The 19,977-nt window shown below is 38.3% G+C and overlaps 1 long non-coding RNA gene across 1 annotated transcript; it reads left to right on the top strand.

Annotated features, from left to right (window-relative positions):
• Positions 1–2,243: 2,243 nt before the first annotated feature.
• On the top strand, positions 2,244–17,366 carry LOC142398899 (uncharacterized). The gene is made up of 2 exons (XR_012772834.1): positions 2,244–2,527; positions 16,922–17,366. It is a non-coding gene; the product is annotated as an uncharacterized LOC142398899 (long non-coding RNA).
• Positions 17,367–19,977: the final 2,611 nt, after the last annotated feature.

Below are 19,977 nucleotides of genomic sequence, written 5' to 3' on the forward strand. Positions count from 1 at the left end.
TATTTTCACAGCTTCGCTACAAAGTCATCAGTCTTGATTCGTCATTGTTAGGCCTAAATGATCGATTTTCTTATTTAAATATAGACAAGAGTTTGTGTAATTTTTGCTTTGATTGAACACTCAGAGAGGTTATATGTTCATGAATGAGACTACAAGCATTTTCAATCCTGAACTTTAACGTGATGCTACATTTAGTTTAGCTGAAATTGTTTTGTTTTCTTTGGGTGGGGGGTCATGAAATCACTCCAACATAAACATATTGGTCACTTGTGTCGAATGTTTGATACAACCCATGTAAGCACTGCTGAAACACATATGGGACTTCATCCAGTTTGGAAAAAGCTAAGAATCAAATTTTTTACCCAGACGATATGCATTTCGGTCCCATATATTATCTATTTGGTTTCACTTTCATTCATTACTCGGTGGCATTTAGGCACCAAAATGTTTTAGGTTGCGTATACTCTCTTAACTGTGATGTAGAAATTTCTGGAGTCCATTAAAGCGTCAAATAAAAGCTCAAGTTGATTTGAATGTAATTAGTAAGTATGATAACAAATGCTAAAAAGAGGACAGTCTCACAAATCATTTCAAAATTATCTTCAAAAAAATTTATTTCAAAGATAATGCAACAAAACCAGAGGAATCCAAGTTGCTAGGTTAGATCTAACTTCCAACAACCTGAAACTATTTTAAAAGTGAACCAACAGAAAGTGGACAGAAATTTGGTGGATGATAAGCTTGTAGTTCCATGTTTAGTTACCAAAGGCGCAAAAGTGAATCACAGCCACGGAACCTAAAAGAGCAAGTAGCTATGCTGGTTCTAAGCAAATCTAAGTAAAACATGACCATTTTACATAGAAAAAAAACAAGTATTCACTTTTTCTCAGCAACTAACTAAGAAGATTTTGTACTTAAACTTAAGAATACAATGAATACGATTTTTACTGTAGGGTCAAAAGTGGAAAAACATTGAAAATAAGAATAAAAAGCATATATTCATACATGTTAATGGACTTTGTTGAGAGACATTGCAGACTACATGGATACATGTTTTTATGAAAAATAGAATTACAGCATTTCCCTCTAGTGACTTAGTAGTATAAAACAAATCAAAGTTTTAAAGTAAAAAATGCAGACCTGCAGTAAAAAAAAAAAAAGAAGAAGAAGATTAAATGATAAAAAGCAGTTATTAATTAATATGTTATTAATCTGTTTTTTTATGAATGGATCACGCATGCAACTTCTTGTTGCAGTTGATACATCAACATTGCTGCAATGTTAGAATAATAGTATTAATCATTGTATGTTCATTGAAAAAATAAATAATTAAAGAATAACAACGGTAGCTATTTCTTACACCTTCAGTCTGTCACAGATATGAACAAGTTAAGGCAATTTCAGTTATAAAACTTGCTCTTGTAGGTGACGATGACGTTGATTAATCTATAGCTGTGAAAATGACTGAGATGTACGTGTTATAAGAACATAGCACGTGGCACTGAGACTGCCAGGAGCAGGAGTTTAATTCCCGCCATACCACGCTTTGCATTCACAGCCCTGTAAAGACCGTCGGGATGAAAGCAGCCACCAAAGGGCCTTATGTTATAATAAAGTGAGATCAAATAAACGGAGGGGCAGAAGAATTGTTCAAGGATCACACGTGTTTGGTTAACACCAAACAGATGTAGGCATACTGTATGATTACTACATCATAGCGAGGATTGTATACCCACTCAGACCGGAAAGAGATGGCAGCTGTTAGCCATCAGCAAGAACGCACAGGCAGCCCTAAACTATAGGCCGCAGCCGTGCCTACACAAACACACATGAGCGTGTGCACATGTTTACAAATGTATACGCGATGCAGGAGGAGCATGTGGAGGCATGAATACAGACACACACAAACTGATCCTTTTATCTGATGTTTAACGTCAGGGCCCACGGTACGCCCACCGCCGTCTTAAATGGTACAGAGCATCTGCCAAATAACATAAACATCCTAAAATGACCGCTGCTCTGCGTCATAATTTCTTTTCATAACAGGGCCGGTTGCCTGGTTATTTCGAGGCTCTTGGTGACCCCGAAACTAGAAGCTTCCTCACTCCTCTGTTGTTATTAAGGGAAGACTTAAATGTTTCCCTTTCTGGTCTCTCCCTCTTCTGGGTGTGGTTTTCAAGAGGCAAACCAGTGAGAATGATGTGGACTCTCTACAGTCACAGTCTTGACTCAGTCCACACCCTTAAACTTGAAGAAGAGGTGGAGCAAGCGAGGCAACTGCTCCGAGCACAGTTTGAGCTTGGAGCTTTGAGGCTTTAGTGAGCAGCATGTGTGCACGCTGTGACCAGTGTTGACTTTGTGCCGCACTCCCTGACTTTTGGATCTCTTCAGCTTGAGCGTGTTGATTCAACAGGGTTTTTTCTTTTTTTTGGAAAAAAGCTGGTCCACTCAAAGATATGTGTGAGTATGAGAACATATCTACTTCTGGATGCATGCAGCGGCGCGGATAAAGGTAAAAATGAAAGAGGTGAGAATCCGAACGTCTATGTTTGTTTTGAATTATATGCTCTTAATTTAGTGGAATAGTTTAAAAAAGTTTACACAATGGAGTTACTGTGGCACATGGCACTTTTTTCTGTATATAAAATGCCCAGTTTGTCATTTTTGTGTCTGTTGTTGTTTGTTTCTTGTTTTTTAAATAGTTGAATTACTTCACAAGTGTTGTCTGGGTTCCATTTTCCTGGCAGCCTCCATGATTCTGCATGTTTATGGCTTTACAAGATTTTTTGGAAATTCATGCATGTGACTGTCTGTGAGGGATCCGGGTGAGGTGATAGAAATGATAAAGAAAAAAAATTTAAATTGAGCCTGAACTAGAATTAGAAATTGCAAGATTTTTTTTTTTTACATGAATGAATTCATTTGTTGTTTGTGTTCTCCGAATGAGCTGCAATGAATGAAAGAAAGCAAGGCCTATTTAATTGTTTCAGCCCACAGAAGATGATTAGCATGATTTTAGGTGTATGGTGGGCTCTGTGGTACCTTACGTTTCTGTTGTTACTAAACTTCTTTTAGTCGGAGTATCTATAAACAGCTCTTGTCTTTAATATTAAAAGATAAATTATTTTGGGTGCCTGCTGCTACACTAAACCTTTCCATCGTTTGTACATATGCGCTAATAATTGACTTTTCCATCATTTCTTTGGCCTTCCGCCACTCTCCTAAACAATGAACAGCAAATTTTCCCAAAAACTACAAATCACTTTTTATGAAAATCATTTTCATGTCACTAATAATGTTTTTGCATGATTTTTGAAGGTGCTTCGGTTAATTCCGGCCAAAATTCTTCCAAGCACATTGTAAAACTCTATGTGACCATGTGGCTTCTCCTTTTCAGTTTTTTTCTTTCTCGCTCTTTCTGTCTTCCTTCCTCCTCTCCATACGTTGAAAGACAGAGGAAGTAGCCAGACTTTTCCACCTGACATCACTTTGCGATTGCCCACATGTACACACACACACACACACACAATGGTCTGAGCCCAGTTCACTGCCTTCCCAATTTGGCTTTCATAGTTGATCTGTGTTTTGTCAGCAAGTGTTAAAAATCTAACTGATACTGTCAAGAAAACCAGGGCGAAACACACTGAACTCCCCTAGAAAAAACACACCTGCCTGTATGTATGTCAGAGGGAGTGTGTTGAGATAATCCAGAGCTGGTTTAACTTCTCTAACAAACTGAGGCCTAGAACAAAGAACTGGTGGCAGCATATCACTGTAACAGCACATGAAATGACAGCAGGAATAAGTGAGCTAAAAAGAAACGCAGCTGCTTCTGTAGTGAAGTGTGTAGTGTAATTTCACAAAGACTGATTTAAAGCATTAAATGTGTTTTTTCCCGCTCTTTTTAATTCAATGACTTTAATGACGGGAATTTCTGCTACATCGTGACACACAGCAATCATAGCAATCTTAACTAGATATTGACAAACTAAAGCTAAAAACTACCAAAAACACAGAAATTTCTGTCACTTTTAAAATTTGATTAATGACTTTTTGAATAAAAGAAAAGTAAAGATTAAACAATAGGGCAGTGGTGTCATTTCACAACAGTTTGGTTATGCCATCACTGTGAAACGGCTTTCAATGAACGTTGGATCAAGTAAAATATATGATATCAGTGGAGCAGCACTGAGACAGTGTCCAGGCCCCAGTGATCAAATTTTATTGGTCTAGTATTTCATGTGCACAGTGGAAACTGGGAAAACACACTGTTTTATGGATTGTGGTGTTTATATTCACCAGCTTTAAGAACATTTTGAAATAATGTGGTATGTGGACAAAAAGCTGACTTGAATATCACTCACCATTTAACATTTTGAAGTTTCAGCATTATTATTTGTCATATCTCGGTTATTTTCCGCCACCCATAGCATTCATAATATCTGGCTCTATAATCTATCATCTAACACCTTTATACTTGATTATACCCCAAATTTCCCATTCGTTTCACCAAAAAGAATCTTTTATTTTTTAACAAAGTGAAGCGAGGTGTTTTGAGGACAAGGTATATCGGGAGAAAGCAGAGAAAGAAAGGTTGTCAGCTGATATTCAAAGATCTGAGGCTGAAAGCAAAGCAAAGCTGGTAAGAAATGGAGGAAAACAGATGAAAGGCAAATTCAAGGCAGCAGCGGAGTGTTGGAAGAGTGTGAGAGGATTTGTTCTCTTCAGTCTTGTTTACAGGAAGTTCTTTTAAAGTTCCACAGATGGCTGCATTCACAGAAAGGCTTTTTATTGCATTTTTCCGAGCCTCGTAAACTCCCTTTACCTTCATTTATGTGTGGGAAACTATGATTACTGCTGCTGCTTGGCTTTAGGTTAGACTCATCTCAGGGTCTAGTCAAAGCAGCTCACATGCCTGCTGCAGGTTGACTGTAGAAGTAACCTTTCGAAAAATTAATTCAGTCTTTGGCACTATGTGGATTTGGACTGTGTAAGCATGAGTATCAGTGTGTGTTAGAGTCGTTCATACTCTGCAGTCAGAGTGCATGTGTTCTCTGTTAGGTTTTTTAAGGTCAGTGTGAGTTTTAATCTTCTGCTCAATTTAAGCAACTGCACAAATTCTTAAGATTCCTAACAAAATGTTTAAGTTCTAGTTCATTCAGATGATTTGACGAATGGCCATATTTTTATATAAGTATAAGTATATAAGTAAACCCTAGATTGTTAATGTTAAATGTATTAATTGTACATTTTAGCACAACAGGAAGTATTATCATTAATTGATGAAATGAATCACAGAAAATAAACTGTCAGAAATGTCTCCTCCCGCATTATAATTTATCCTTCATTGATAAAATCATGAAGGCGAGCAAAGTTTTGCTGTTTCAAGCCCCAAAAATGTAAATATCTGCAGGTGTCCTGTCTTTTATGTCTTTGCAAACAAGATATATTTCTGGGCAATGATTATTTAATCCTTGATCAACTAAATAATCACTTCATTCATTTCAAATTAAATACAGACCAATCAGTAATGAAAGAAATAGTTAGCATCAGCTTCATGTTGTGTGTGAAATGCAAACATATTTTTGGAAATCTTCTCCTGCTTATGAATAGGCCTTTATGACAGTCATCACGCTCTGTTTGGTTCCAACCACCCAAAGTAGTAATTTGGTCTTCCATTCAAGCCCAGATCCAAGATTTTGAGCCCGCAGAGGGCCCTTTAAGGAGCAGCAAAGGCTTACAATTCCCCTGCAACACGTAGAGACGTAAATATACTTAAGGGCTCTTTTAGGGTTTTTTATCCTCCAGACTCTCTGTGCCGCAGGTCTGTAAGAGATTTAATGGCCAAGGAGTCTCTGCAGAAGTGATTTGGCTGCTGCAGCCAAACCTCAACCAAATTCATTTAGTTGATTTGTTTCACAGGCAAATGTAAAACATCTTATGGTTTGCAATTAGGCCTATTTCGGAGCATTTTTCAAACGCAGTGGTACACATGTGTGGATAATTAGATTTTATCTGAAAACAGACATTAATCCCAGGTTATGCTTGGATGTGAAAATCTTCAAACGAATGCCAGTGGAGCTGTTGAATTTGGATGTAATTACAAAATCTTTAAGTTCCAGTTGAACTGTAAACATAATGACATACGAGTCTCTTATCTTTTGATTTGAATAAATAATAATAAGCACAGGGTAGCGAAAAGTTTATTTTTTTTCACTACAAAGCATGAAAGATCAAAAATCACCGGGAAAAAAAGGCAGCTAAAAGTCATTAATAAATGAATGAAATTGGCTTTGGGCGTCGGGTGTAATAGTTGGGAATTTCTAGAGTACAGAGTGTACTTGGCCTTAAAACAGAAGACTATAAAAGATGACGTGGAAATTCCCAAATCATCTAGTTTTACAAATAAATGAATAAATGAAAGTTTTGGATCGTGCTCTGAGCTCTGCATATCAATGGCCCAACAGCAAAATAACTGCTGTGCAAAAGTAGGTTATCAGCAGTTAAATCTCTCAGTTTCTTAAGTGACTCTGTTTAGGCCGGTTAAAGTTCTCACTGTCTCCCCATACGTCACGTCTCCTCGCTCTGACTTTCCACTGCTCCCTCTTCCTGTGTCTGTCGTGCCACTCTCCCCATTTCTCTGCCCACCAGTCCTCACACCACGGGCACAAAGCCAACTGGCTCAGGAAACCATCCTATAAGTTTACAAAAATGCAGCACCGCCTTTGTCTCCACTGAGCTCAGTGCTACTTCAGTCATCGGTGTAAGGACACCATAATGTATTAACAAGGGAGTGACTTACAGAGTCACATCCAAACAAAGCATTAAAACTGATCTGATTGTCCTGTGGCTACAATTTAGTGCAAGTTACCGGATGCCGTAGGTCAAACTAGGATAAGCCAACCATGTGCGAGCCCCAGACAGACCCCGACCAATCATGTGTGCCTTGGCTTGCTCCCAGAAAAAGAGTCTAGCCAAAATACAGCACAGCTGAGGCTGTTAAAATCACGGGGTAATCACAAGAGAAGCGCACTGGTGAGTTACTCTCCAGCGAGTGAGAAGGTAAGCTGAGAGGAGCCGAGATTGTTTAACAGCCTCCAATACATGAGGTCCATCTATGTGTTGAGTGTTGTGTTAATGCATTCCCAGATTGCGGTGCAGCTGTTAATGTTTGGGTGCCTTGCAAATGGATGCGCTTCCCAGCAGCCCAAAGCAGCACTTTATGTTTTATGCATACTATTTTACCCGATAAAAGGATGACGAGAAAAAACAATTTTCTAAAATCTGTACGACTATCTTTTAAAGGAACATGCCAGCACTTATTCATATATAAAGGGTTTCAGTGTCTAGCTCCAGGCTCTGCTGCAAACATGACGTTTGTGAGGACTTAGTGTGATTAAAATGTATAGGCTCCAGAGATTTATAGCAGCTGTTTTGGACTTTCTTTTTTTCACATCCAGTAGCTCTCAGTAAAACTGTGATAAAATTATTTCCTTCAAACTATGAGGGCTGAATAGGGATTCATTACAAGAGCAGTTTTCACCCTTTGACTTGACAAAATTCAGAAACCATTATTACCGTTTGACAAACTACCGTGAAAAAAAAAAAATTCAAGCTCCTATATTAAGGTTTACCTTAACTTTTGCCTCGCTCGTAAATAATATTGAAATGGGTTGGAATGAACAGAACTGTCTTTTTTCTTTTAGAAGAATGAAGGGTGGAAAACGAGAGAACTGAGAAAAAAAAGAGTGTGGAGTGGAGGACATTAGTCATGTACGTACTTCCTGCTGTTATTGGGTAGCTCAGGCAGTCTGGAGCTTGGCCAAACCAATTGTTGCTCATTTAGTTGTCAAACAGTCATAGCTGAAAAGCAGCCACAGGCGAGGGGGGAGATGGTTTCATCCTGGTTGAAAGTAAGATTTTATTTCAATGTTGCCATGTGAGTGTGTTTTTACAGACATGTGATCAGCCCAGTAATTTGGATTTTGTTTTTTGGGAGGGGGGGGGGGGTTTGTAGACCTTCACATCGCTGTGTCTCACTTTATTTGTCAGTTTTGCTTAATTTGTGTAGAAAAAAATCTGCAGATAAAACTACAGGATCCAGCAGACTTTTTGGATTTGGATGGTGGATTTCTGGACAATATTTACCCTCCTTTTAGTTCTGATTTAGCAGATGTTTGTGGCATGGGTTAGAGGGATGAAAGGGCACCAAAAGCTGAAGGCAAGAAAAACAAATCAAAGGTGCAAAAACCCTCCATAAAGCTGCAGGGTACTGAGTCAGGTTATCATTGTGTGTGGATTTGCTATTATGAGCATGGGATTTTATTGTTTGATACATTGTTGATATAAAAATATTGTTTATACTGTAGCAGCTTTAAAGCTTGAAAAGTGTGTATGATGGCCGACTCAAATCTGACGGTTCTCGAACACCTCCTTTCTCTCTGGATATGTAGTAGCAATTCCGAAAGTAAGAACCAACCATTGCAGAAATATTTAACTGACAATATCTGTGTCAGAGGAACAGGAAGGCTGCTGTTTACTCTGGACTGGTCCCACATATTTCCCTCCTCATTTTATCAAACACTGTTGAGATAAATATTTGCAAAGGCCAGCCATATGCACCCTTTTACTTCTGTTTCTGAGATGCAAAATAAGAGCTGAAAATAAGTTTCCTGGAGGACGAGGCTGTGGTTTCATTTTACCCCCAAAATCAAATATAATCAAGAAATGAAGACATGTTCCTAAGAACAAAGAACTGCTTTCTTAAATATCTCTTCTATTTCTATTTCTTAAATTTCTGACTCTCAGTTTGAAATAATAATAACAGAGACAGTTTTCCTATCACTGAAGCTCTTGCTGATTAAGGGTCATTTCATGGTTTTAGCATCCAAGTGATGTAAATTTGGCCATCTTTAGCCATCCATGAGTCTGCAGGGACCCATCCTCGAATGTTTTCATTCAGCTCAAAATTGAGCAGGCGTTGGCTGTGCATGAGCACATACTCACTGCATTTAACTCCCTTTTTATGAATCTTATGTATCTTTTATGTTTTCAGCATTGAAAAATATTGGCCAACAAGGACTTACAGATGGTGTGAATTTCTTTTTTGACTTTCCTGTTCTCTGACTGCATAGCGGCTCCTCTTCCTACGTCTTATTTTCCTCTTAAATGCACATGCTTTCAATGGGACATTATAGAACAACTCGTAGATAAACTGAAGTATGTAAGGAAGCTGGTCAGCACGCAGATGGCGGAGCTGTGAAAGTTTGTGACAGGAGCAAAGGCAGGAAAACAACATAACAAATGTAATAATATGCAATAATGGAAACATTGTTGTGAGTGCTATGATGAAACTAATTCAAATTCATAGTAGAGACTAATGGGATATAATCAGATGATTAAATTTGTCATTCTACCAAATATCTATCCTCAAAGGTAATCTCGTAACAGTTGTTTTTCGTGAGCCAGCATTCACTCACTCATTCATTCATTCATTTGATTTCTTGTCATATATGCATGCTTTATCTTATACTTGTCACAAAAAGGCTGTGAAATACTTGATCATAGATAGAAATTCACAATGTAGGATAAGTTTATCTACTGAATAGACTTCACCCATATTTATCTCATTATGGGTAAAGCCACTCCTTCTCCTGAGACAAATGAGCAACATTTTTTTCAAAACAGAAAAGATCCTTCCAAGACTATCCTTTCGAGTAAAAGGATGAATCTGTTGTTTGTTCAAGTGCCTTCAGAGGCTAAAAATCAGCCTATGCAGTATGAAGAATAAAGAGAGATGCGTAGTTGGATGAGTAAACAAACTGTACTACTTTGACAACAGTTGACTGTTAGTCTCGTATGAATAATCTCTTTATCCTAAACAAATCCTCCAGGTCTTCTCCTGACTTTTTTTTGTTTTTCTGCATTTTTATCCTGAATCAGGCAGAAATGTTGATTGCTGGATCTTCTTGTGTTACTTTAAAAAAAAATCTGTAACATGCACAACAATGCAATGCAGCCATTTTAGGAATTTTAGTTGAAATGACTCCATCTGCCTCTCTGTACGGTTGCATGATTGCTGTGTGCGAGTATAAAAGCGTGAGGCTTAACTCTCTGACAACTGAACCAACACAGGCCTGCACAACTCCAAAGCACAAGCTTGATGGATTACTTACGCACGATCTCACAAGCACATAAGGACTGACCCACCTGTGCCCATGCTTACAATCACCCGGAGCCTATAGATTTGAAATGTAGTTCTGTTTGTCCAGGTGCGTCAATGAAAGAAAACTCCATCAACCCACACACACTGCAAGCATGACGTGACAGTGTGCATATGTTAACATTTAAAAGCGTATGTCCCATAATTACACAGTGATGAAGCGGTAATAGTACTCTGTCAAGTTAATGAATACTCAGATAGACACCAGCAGTCTCAACTCTTTCTCTCTCTGTCTTCACCTACATCCTTCTCTCAACACAACATGCATAATTTTTCTGTTTGTCAACCCTCTTCTCCATCCCTCCTCCTCCTCTGCCGCCGCCTTTCCAAACAGGATTCTGAATAGTTGCTTTCGCTGGAGGGATTCCTGGCAGAGTGATTTGGTTGTGATGTAATGAAAATCACATTGCCAGGGATTTCCAACCAGCTACAGCTGAAGCCCTTGTAAGTCTCCAATACATACCGAGTCTCTGTTGTAAATGAGAATTTGTTTTTAATGACTTGCCTGGTTAAATAAGGTTTCATTAAATAAAACAAGGTAAAATAAATATCCCAGCTGAACCCAAAATCCATGTACATATGAACTCCACTGCATTAAATCCTTTGGTACACCCCTTTTTTTAATTTTAAGATTTTGGTTCAACATGTTCTCTTTCAGACTAGAGAAATAAGACATTCCATTACATGTTTATTCAACTTTTGTTTATCTTATTTACCTTAAGTGAATTAGCGGATATTTATAAGATAATGTCTATGCATATCTAATATTGTCTATATATCTAATAGCTCAATTTGCATATTCCAACAAAGAACTTCTTTAAAATCCAACGTAAGTATAATATTCCCAAACATTCACTCACACACACGTATATATCTATATATGGATAGATAGATATATTTCAGTCTGTATAATTGGTGCAAGAATTATTCTAAAATTATTTACAATTTTTTTTTCACTATTTTTCCCACGTTTATTCCCATCTATACTCTAAGGGTAGGGTCAATTCCATCCATCCATCCATCTAAGGGTAGTGTAAGTAAGTGTATTTCTTGTAAGCAGGATTATTCAAAACATACTGACACGTTTGAATGAAAGCTTTATTAGAACTGATGGAAAGTTGCATTTTTAATAATGCACCAAAGTATGAAGTAGAAGTATAGAGAATCCCCCATAATGCACGTGTTAAAGCAATGCAATGAAACATTTCTAGCTTAAAATAACAGCTTGAAAAAGATTGTGCAGCTTGAATGAGTTTTAATATTACGATTGGCCTGTCTCCTATGCCCTTTGGGGGTCTGAGTTGGAAAAACTGCGCCATGTAACTTTGCTGGACCGGCCCGGGAGCTGAGCGGAAGTACTTCGACTTGCTTTCTGGCACACCTACCAAATAGACCCCTCTCACGCTCCCAGGTATAAGGCTAAGCTAGCGCAACATTGTCAGTACGATCATCATGGCAGAGGCACCGAAGAAACAGAAGAAGACGTTGACTGATGAAGCAAGGAAGAGAAAGAGAGAGGCCGACAAAGCAAGAGACTGGACTAGAGTTGCTCTCGGAACAGCTTTTACTCGTTGGCGAGTGTTGTAACCGTACATTACCTCCAAGCCTGTAGGGGGAGCTCCATAATGGGCTTTTTGAGAAGTTACATAGTATTGCTTTAAAAGTGTTATTTCATGCTCTATTTTTGTTTTTCACTTGAACTAAGCTAACCTTTTGCTGATGATATAATTATAAAAACATGGAACTGGTATTTACATTTTCCTCTAACTCTAAACAAGAAGTAGGAGTTGCACGCACCAACTGGAAGCCATCTACACAGGATGCCGTCCGTGTGAGTTTGGTGGAGGTGAAGGACTTAGCTCGCTTTGTGAACAGTTCAGTGAAAGCCTGTGTTCACAGTGGCTAAGTTCCGCTCCTCACAAACCTTACCAGCTTCTTACTTTTATGACAGCCCTAAGACGTGAAAATGGACTCAAAAGAACATATGAAATGATGTGGAACCACAACCTGCCACGGGCATTGTAAGGTTATTTAATCATTTCACAGAGGAAAACATAGAAAATATACAGTTTATATTTTTGCGGTTCCTCTTCCTACTCTCAACAATGATACTGTTTGGAAATGTACACACATGCTGTCTGATGGAAATAGTTTTTTTTTGTGACATGCCCAAATACGACACACACGTTTTCCATCAAAGGATCCACTTAAAAAATAACAAACTTCTTTGCTACAATATATTGGATGCAAAGTCTCAAAGGCACTGAGTAATGTGTAACGTTTACTCTATTCTACACAGGAGATGGAGGAAAAAAACATGGTTTGGTGCTTTCTCTGTGGAGACACAGATAAGGACTAGAAGAAGAGAGATAGAGAAGAGCATGGACTGCAGGCAGGAGGCAGGAGGCAGGAGGCAGGGAGGGGTGGTCTTACTCATACAGGAAGGAAGTAAAGGAAATGTCCCATCGGGAAAACAAGTAGCAAACATAATTGTGAACTCTGAGCTCATTTACTGTCTGGGTGGTCATGAAAGCAAAGCACTGATTGTCTATCTGTGCATCTGTGTGCATGTGTACTAACATTATTCATCGTGTGAACATTGGAATTTGGCAATGTTTGTCACGCTTTCCGAAAGGTGAACGACTTAAGCGGCACAAAAATGCAGAAAACATTTGTATCGCATGTTGTACAGCTGCAGTATATTTTCTTTTTACACCAAAAACAGTTTTCTGTCTATCGAGGCAAATGATGACAATTGTGTAGTTTGGTGAGTTCAGGTGACTGGCACTGACAAAAACTAAAATCTGGCTCTGAATCTTAAAACATAGTATGTGTTTTGTCTCCTCATATGAAATTTCCATTAAATATTTTCTTTTCAACTCGTAGTGTCAAAGTTAACCCATGTTAACGTTTTAAGACCATCACAGTTTTTTGCCATTGATGCAAATTAACATTCAGTCACTCACAAAATGACTCACCCCCCATTGCACTGGATTCCCTGTAGAGTTGGACTTGGAATGATTTTGCTGGGGTCTGTCTACAGATATACAGATACAAAGCTCAGTCCAGCTGATGCTGGGAACCACCTTTGTTGCTACTTGAAAAACTTGAACTAATTTCAGCTTTCCACTGCAAACTGTGGAGTTACTTGTTACTGTTTAATCTTTGAAGCACTTTTTTAAATTCATATTTTTAAAAGTACGAAACACAAAATAACTATGTGTATTGTTTGAATTGATGTTTAAATGTCAACAGGTCAACTTAGCAACAAAAATGCTAACAGTTCACTGTAATATGCCTTCAGTAGCAGATGAAGTCCAACGAAAGAAATCACAGCAAACCCATATGATTGATTAAAATGGGAAGTTCACCAGAATTACAAAACAAACTATAAAAAAATATACAGACATATTGTTTCACTTACCTACATTTTAGCTTTGCAGATAGGTTGATGGTTTCCTGGGGGTTGTATAGAGTATTACAGTATTAACCGACCTTGTGCAGAATTTACAGTCTGTCTTTCTGTAAAAGAAGCATTCTCAATTAAAAATGCTTATAAATCATCAGAATAATGTATAACCTGTGTCTGGAAAGATGTTACTTTTGCTGAATTGTTTAAATGTTATTTCTGCATTGTAAAACACGTTAAATTGCTCATCTGGAAAAATACAGCTACTTTCATGAAACTTGTTTGATCGAAATGAATCTGTTTAGTTTAATGTCCACACTTCCTGTAGCACTGTACCTGCTGTTTGCTTCAATTCGAGCAGAAAACTGGGGGGTGCAGGTGCCTGGGCTCAACCTCCTGTGCCTACTGAGCTGATAACAGTTAGATATTAAAGAGTACTGGCTCAGTTCAGCAGGAACCGGAGTTAGGCCCTCTAGAGACAGCGACTCAGCCCCATTGAACCAATACGGATCACCTCTCCAATTAAGATTCCACACCATCTGCAACAATTATTTGCCTGTGTAATTATTGCTTCCCAAATGAATGTATCAATATAGCTGGCTTTTCTCCAATTGAAATGCTCTTTTGAGTATGTAATAACTCGTGAGACTTTTCCAACAAAGCCTTATCAGAGCAATTCTCCATGAGACAGCGAGAGCAGAGTGCAATCATCTAATAATTAGAGCAGAGGAGGCGCATAAATGTATCCACTCATCCTCTTCGGACTTAAACCTCACATTCTAAAGCTTGTGATGGAGGAAATCTGCTGCTGATGGTTTGGTATTTCTAAAGCATCACAGCAGCAGAGTTTTTCCAGCTGAATCTGCCACATTGAATTACTCAAAGGCTCCTGGAAAACGCCTTTGGGTGACACTTTCGCCGGGGGATGTACTTCGGTAATTACATGACAAGCCTTCATTCAGTTTTTTTGTGCAGCTCTAGCAGCATACCTCAGACTTATTGGGAACACTCAATGACTGTTACAACTACTCAGAAAACTGAAAAAAGACAGCTGCAGTTAAGTCTATTTCACTGCCTTTATTAGTATGGACTAGTATGATTTAAAGGGCATTTGATATGTTTGTATTTACAATGAATGAATAAAAATTAAATAGCCTAACTTGTTACCAACCTTTTTAAAGGTATAGCGCATCTTTTTTTTGGTTGGGGGGGGGCCTTATTAGTAGTCCTATCTACAGTACACAGCGGTCGGAGAGCTCTAGGTTTGGACAATCAGGCAAGAATGCTGACAGCAAGTTACGCTCAGAGTTACTCATCATATTGTGATGCTGATCAGCTGGGGCTCAAAGTCCACTAGTCTAAGTGCAAAATATCACTGATAGGATGGTGAAGTTTAGTGAATAGTCTGGAAAAGAGCCATTTGTAAGTATGTCTCACACAACTCCTGATGGTGTCAGCTGATCAGTATGATACATTGATCAGCCACTTTGTTTGTGGTGACATGGAGCAGCCCAAGTTTTCTTCTGTTGGGAAAACAAGGACAAATAAAATGTGTGACGTGCAGTGACCTCTGCCTGCTAATGATTACTTCACACAATCCCAGTTAAAAGAAAAATCTATAAATACATATAAATACAATTTTTTTCAGATTGTGAAAGTTTATGTGAGTTTTTGGAAATTCTACCAAGGTTTCGTTTTAATAACTGAATCTAAATTTTTTTTAAAGTATGCAAAGAATAGAATAATCATAAATTCAAAAGCATACATTGTTGCAGAGGGTTTATTTATTTATTTATTTGTATTGATTATAATTAAAGACCCCTCAGATTTACCCGATGACACCCGATGGAAGGTTGCCAGTAGGAAGGCTTGGTACCTCCGGACTAAACTATACTAATAAACAATGACAGTCAGTATTTTAAGATTCTTGATGACTTTTAATGCCTTAAGCCATAGACTTTATTTTGAAATGTTCATCTATAAAAAAAAAGGGTAAAATTTATTGAATAAACTCTGCAACTGTCGAGCCAAATTGAACAATGTTGAGACAGAATTCTTAAAAACAGGAATACTCCTTGTTGTTAACACAGAGCCTAAATTAGATTTTATCTTCATCAAAACCAAACCTAAGTGAGCCAGTGATAGTGATGTTATGGAACCGATCTGATAATTATTTTTGTTTGTTTGTTTTATTTTATTTTTTCTTGAAAAAGCTGCAGGTTTAGTAAGATTTGCAATGTACATTTCAGTCTTGGCAGTGTTAGAATGCCACCTGATGCTGACTTAGCCGTGCTTGGAAAGCTGTACTATTACTTAAAAAGATCATAATATTCTCATTAATAGGGATACAATGATGCTGTAGGCATTTAGTAGAATATTTTTGTATGCTTAAAGTAAAAAACACAATATTTTACTCATACTGTATACTTATGTGGGACCTCTTGTCAACCTTTATCCTAAAAGCCCCATTCTAGCCGTTGTCTTTTTAAGATGCCCCTCTAGAAAGGCTCAGGCAGCTGTGACTGGTCAGCTGATTGTTCAAACACTAGTGGGGTGCAAGGCAGCAGCTCATTCTTTGTTTCAGGTTTGCTTTACAAGCTGCTTGGCCCCGATCATGCAGGTATGGGTATGGTGATGATGATGTTGAAACTAAAAGAAGTGGCGCCCCGACTACGAATAAGGACTATCAGCCAGCTCAGGTGCAGGGATTTCTGTCATAAAGAATATCTTCCCCACTCTGTGACTGCAGCTGCAGCTTTGTGTTATTTATTCCATATCGAAACACCCCAAAACTGCTGATGCCAATATATTCACATTCCCATCTCACTGCCAGAGTGCTTTTTATCAGATTTGCCACCTATTATTTCCTCTAGCGTTTTATTTAACCTCAGTCTTTGTCGAAGACAAATCTGTTTTAAATTTAGTCTGAGTTCAGTCTATGAAAACAAATGATCTCCAATTTATGCTTTGATTTAGAACAGATTTATTATTGTTCAAAAGTTGAATTTATAAAAAGAATATATGTTTGGCTGTATTTGTCTTTGCGTGTCTCTGCTCCTTGATTGTTTGCCACAAGCAAGATGAAAAAAAACAGAGAATAGTTCCAACTTGGATTCTGATCTTATCCTTGTTTTTTACGAAATTAAACCTCATGTAAGAGCTTCTTTGAATACCACAACACGTACTGAGGCTGTACCTCCTTCCTGCATTTTGTGCTTAGCTCAAAAGACAAAGGCGATGTTAAAGATGTGAGATATTTCTGAATTATAAATATGTTCCTGTTTTTACAGGTCCAGAGGAAGAGGACATAAAAGATTTTCACCACCTCATCCTCATTCTTTTCTCCATCTGGATTGTGCAGCCATGAGTCATGTACCTGTTTTTGTTTTTCATGTGGCCCGTTGTTTCAGCACAAAAGAGCGCCACATAAATGTGAACACACACATCCGAACAAACTCAACTCTTACACAACACTTAGTTTTCACAGGTACGCTGAACCCACCCCCACAAGCTTTGCGTAAGCCACATACTGCAGGCTGTTTTCTCTCAGAACATTAATGCATCACCAGCGAGACTCTCAACATCTTGTATCTCAGTAAAAACACAGATGTAACATTATACTGAAGCCTGCTTGCGTGACAACAGACCATCTTCTGAAACCACAGAGACAGTTGCCTGTTAATGTGTGTGTGTGTGCAATATATGTTCAATAAGACAATAAATCTTTTATGAATGTGTGTGGCCGGTTTTTTGACAGCTTCAAACCCAAACCCAGCATGAAACGCTCCTGCCTCTCAAACTATGACACTTATTATTGAATTTGTGCTTGGCACTTTACTAGTGCATTTCAGAAACCATTTCACATAAAGTAAGTGATATCCTTGGACTGATAATATAAAACATAAAATATCCTGTTTATAGATTTAAAGAGCCCATCTTGTGCTCATTTAATTGATCCTAATTTGTTTTTTTTTAGGTTTACTAGAATAGGCTTACATGCTTTAGATTAACAGTTATTTTTCTCAAACTGTTAATTGCTGTTAAATGTTTATACTGCAACGCCTCTTGGCCCCTTCTGTATGAAATGCTCCTGTCTCTATAAAGCCCCCATCCTGGAGTGCCCAGTCTGCTCTGATCAGTCAGCTGATTGATCCAAAATGGCAGAGAACAAGGCAGCTGCTCAGTCTTTGTGTGAGACATGCCAGATGAGCAACAAGGCATAGGCGTTGCCTGGCCCTTTTTGCCCCATGCAGTTGCCCCAGAATTGATCAGCTGTACTCAGCTGTACTTAATGTAGAAGTTTCGACAAACAGGCAGATCATTTGTGAGATCATTTGAATTAATAATGATAGGGACAGCTATCTTTTTACTGATCCTCAATTTTGAACAATGCAGATTAATTTAAAACAAGCACTGCAATGAGCACAAAACTCTGCATCAGTGTAGCCTTATGCAATGTGTGTGGCATTGTGCAAATCTGGATGCAAAACAGAGGTATGCACGCAGCAGTCCAATGTACTAGCACATGGTGTGCTGTGTTAAAACACTCCCTGGGAGTATTTAACAAGGAAAAACAGGCCTTCAAGCTATGCGGCATTGCAGCTGTCTGGGTCTGTCGAACGCATTTATATGCAGTTTGGGACAGAGCATCTTTGATTGCTGCATGATAACTATACGACTATATGATAACTACTATGACAAAAGTAAATAGCACACTACAAGATTATCTCCAACATGATGGGGATAGATTGTTATGGTTGATACCTCCTGACTGAGCTGCTTGCACAGCTGTCAGCTGAATCTACTGATGTGTATCATTTTCACAGAGATGGGATTTATTTCAAAGCCTATTCAATGTACAAATTGACAAAAAGTTCATGTACTGGATCAATCCCTCACTCACTAACTCCAAATTCAGATGAGAGATTAAGGTCAAAGGGAAGTTGTCTCATTTCTCACAAAAAAGCTCATTTTCAATTTGAATACTGTTAGATATTGAAATGGATAAATTTATATGTCAGGTTAGATTTTATAGTTTGCTTGTTTTTTTTTATTTGCCATTTGGTTGACCACCCAGAGAGGCAGAGAAAAGGGCTGAGAGAGAAGAATAAAAACAAAGACCATAGATCATAGACAGAAAGATTGTTATAATGCTAAGGGAGCGTTTGTTTCACCCACATTCACTAATTCACGAAAGAAAAGAACAAGCATTAGGATGCTATTTGGATGATATCAATGTTAGTCTAAAGCAGTCTTTTGGTGTAGAATTTACTATATATGTCCAGTCTGGAAACTATAAATACTTAATTTGCCCAAATGTGGCTATTTCTGGGATTTGAAATTCTTTTATGAGTCAACCCAGATGAATGATGAGATAAACTAATAATATACAGCCTGAGGATATGCAAGGCCCCTAATTAGTTCCAGTGTGAACAGTATGATTCTCAAAACCATGAGAGAGACTGAAGGTACTCTCTGAATTGAGTGTGTATGTGTGATGTTCGGTCTTTGTTGCTCTATCATCTGAGTGATTTTGTCATCTGTTTAATTGGCTGCCTATCCATTTTTTTTAATCCTGTTTAAATTGAAACTAATGTTTCCAACTAATATGGGAAAAATATGCCAAAAAGATTACACCTGCAGCTGCTATGAATTAAATCAGCAGTTTATTTAAGAACTACTGTCGTTAATGTGACTACAAAGTGGGCCGACAACCTCTGAGCAGTACGTATTCATTAGCCTCCTTGACTTTCTAAGTAGCAATTTTGAAGAAGGCATACTTTTAACAAAATTTATATGCACACGAAGCGTGAAAACACAGCATCAAGAAGGATAGAAAGAAAGGAGTGTGTTGATTAGGGTTTCACACTCTACTCTACTTAGGCACACCTCTTTTTGGGCGAGGTGTTCAAAAGGTGACAAAATATGTTTGAAACCTGATGGGTTTTACCCCTTGAGTCTCCGTTTCCGTGTAGCCGTAGTTTTTCACTGTAACCGATACTTTCTGCTTATCGTTTGGTCGCGGCCAGACGGAACCGGCGTTCCCACTATCCCAAAACGATAGTTTTGGAGAACGGATTCCAGAGTGGGAAGATCTGAGAACGGCGTCGTTTCGTTTCCATTGTTACAGCCAAAACAGATTTGTTTACATCTGCGTCACAGCCACATGTCCAACGCCAGTGACGTATACACATACATCAGTGACCAGAACAAAAAGCGGCTTCCATTCAAAATCTGGAAGAAGAAGACAACACAACAAGGGCAGACAGCGATCATCATGGACCCCACAACATTGATAGTAGCACTGCTGCAGACACTGCTAACTACAGCGGCGTTGTTGAAGGAA

The sequence above is a fragment of the Odontesthes bonariensis genome, chromosome 14, assembly GCF_027942865.1.
Source record: "Odontesthes bonariensis isolate fOdoBon6 chromosome 14, fOdoBon6.hap1, whole genome shotgun sequence".
Taxonomy (NCBI): Eukaryota; Metazoa; Chordata; class Actinopteri; order Atheriniformes; family Atherinopsidae; genus Odontesthes; species Odontesthes bonariensis.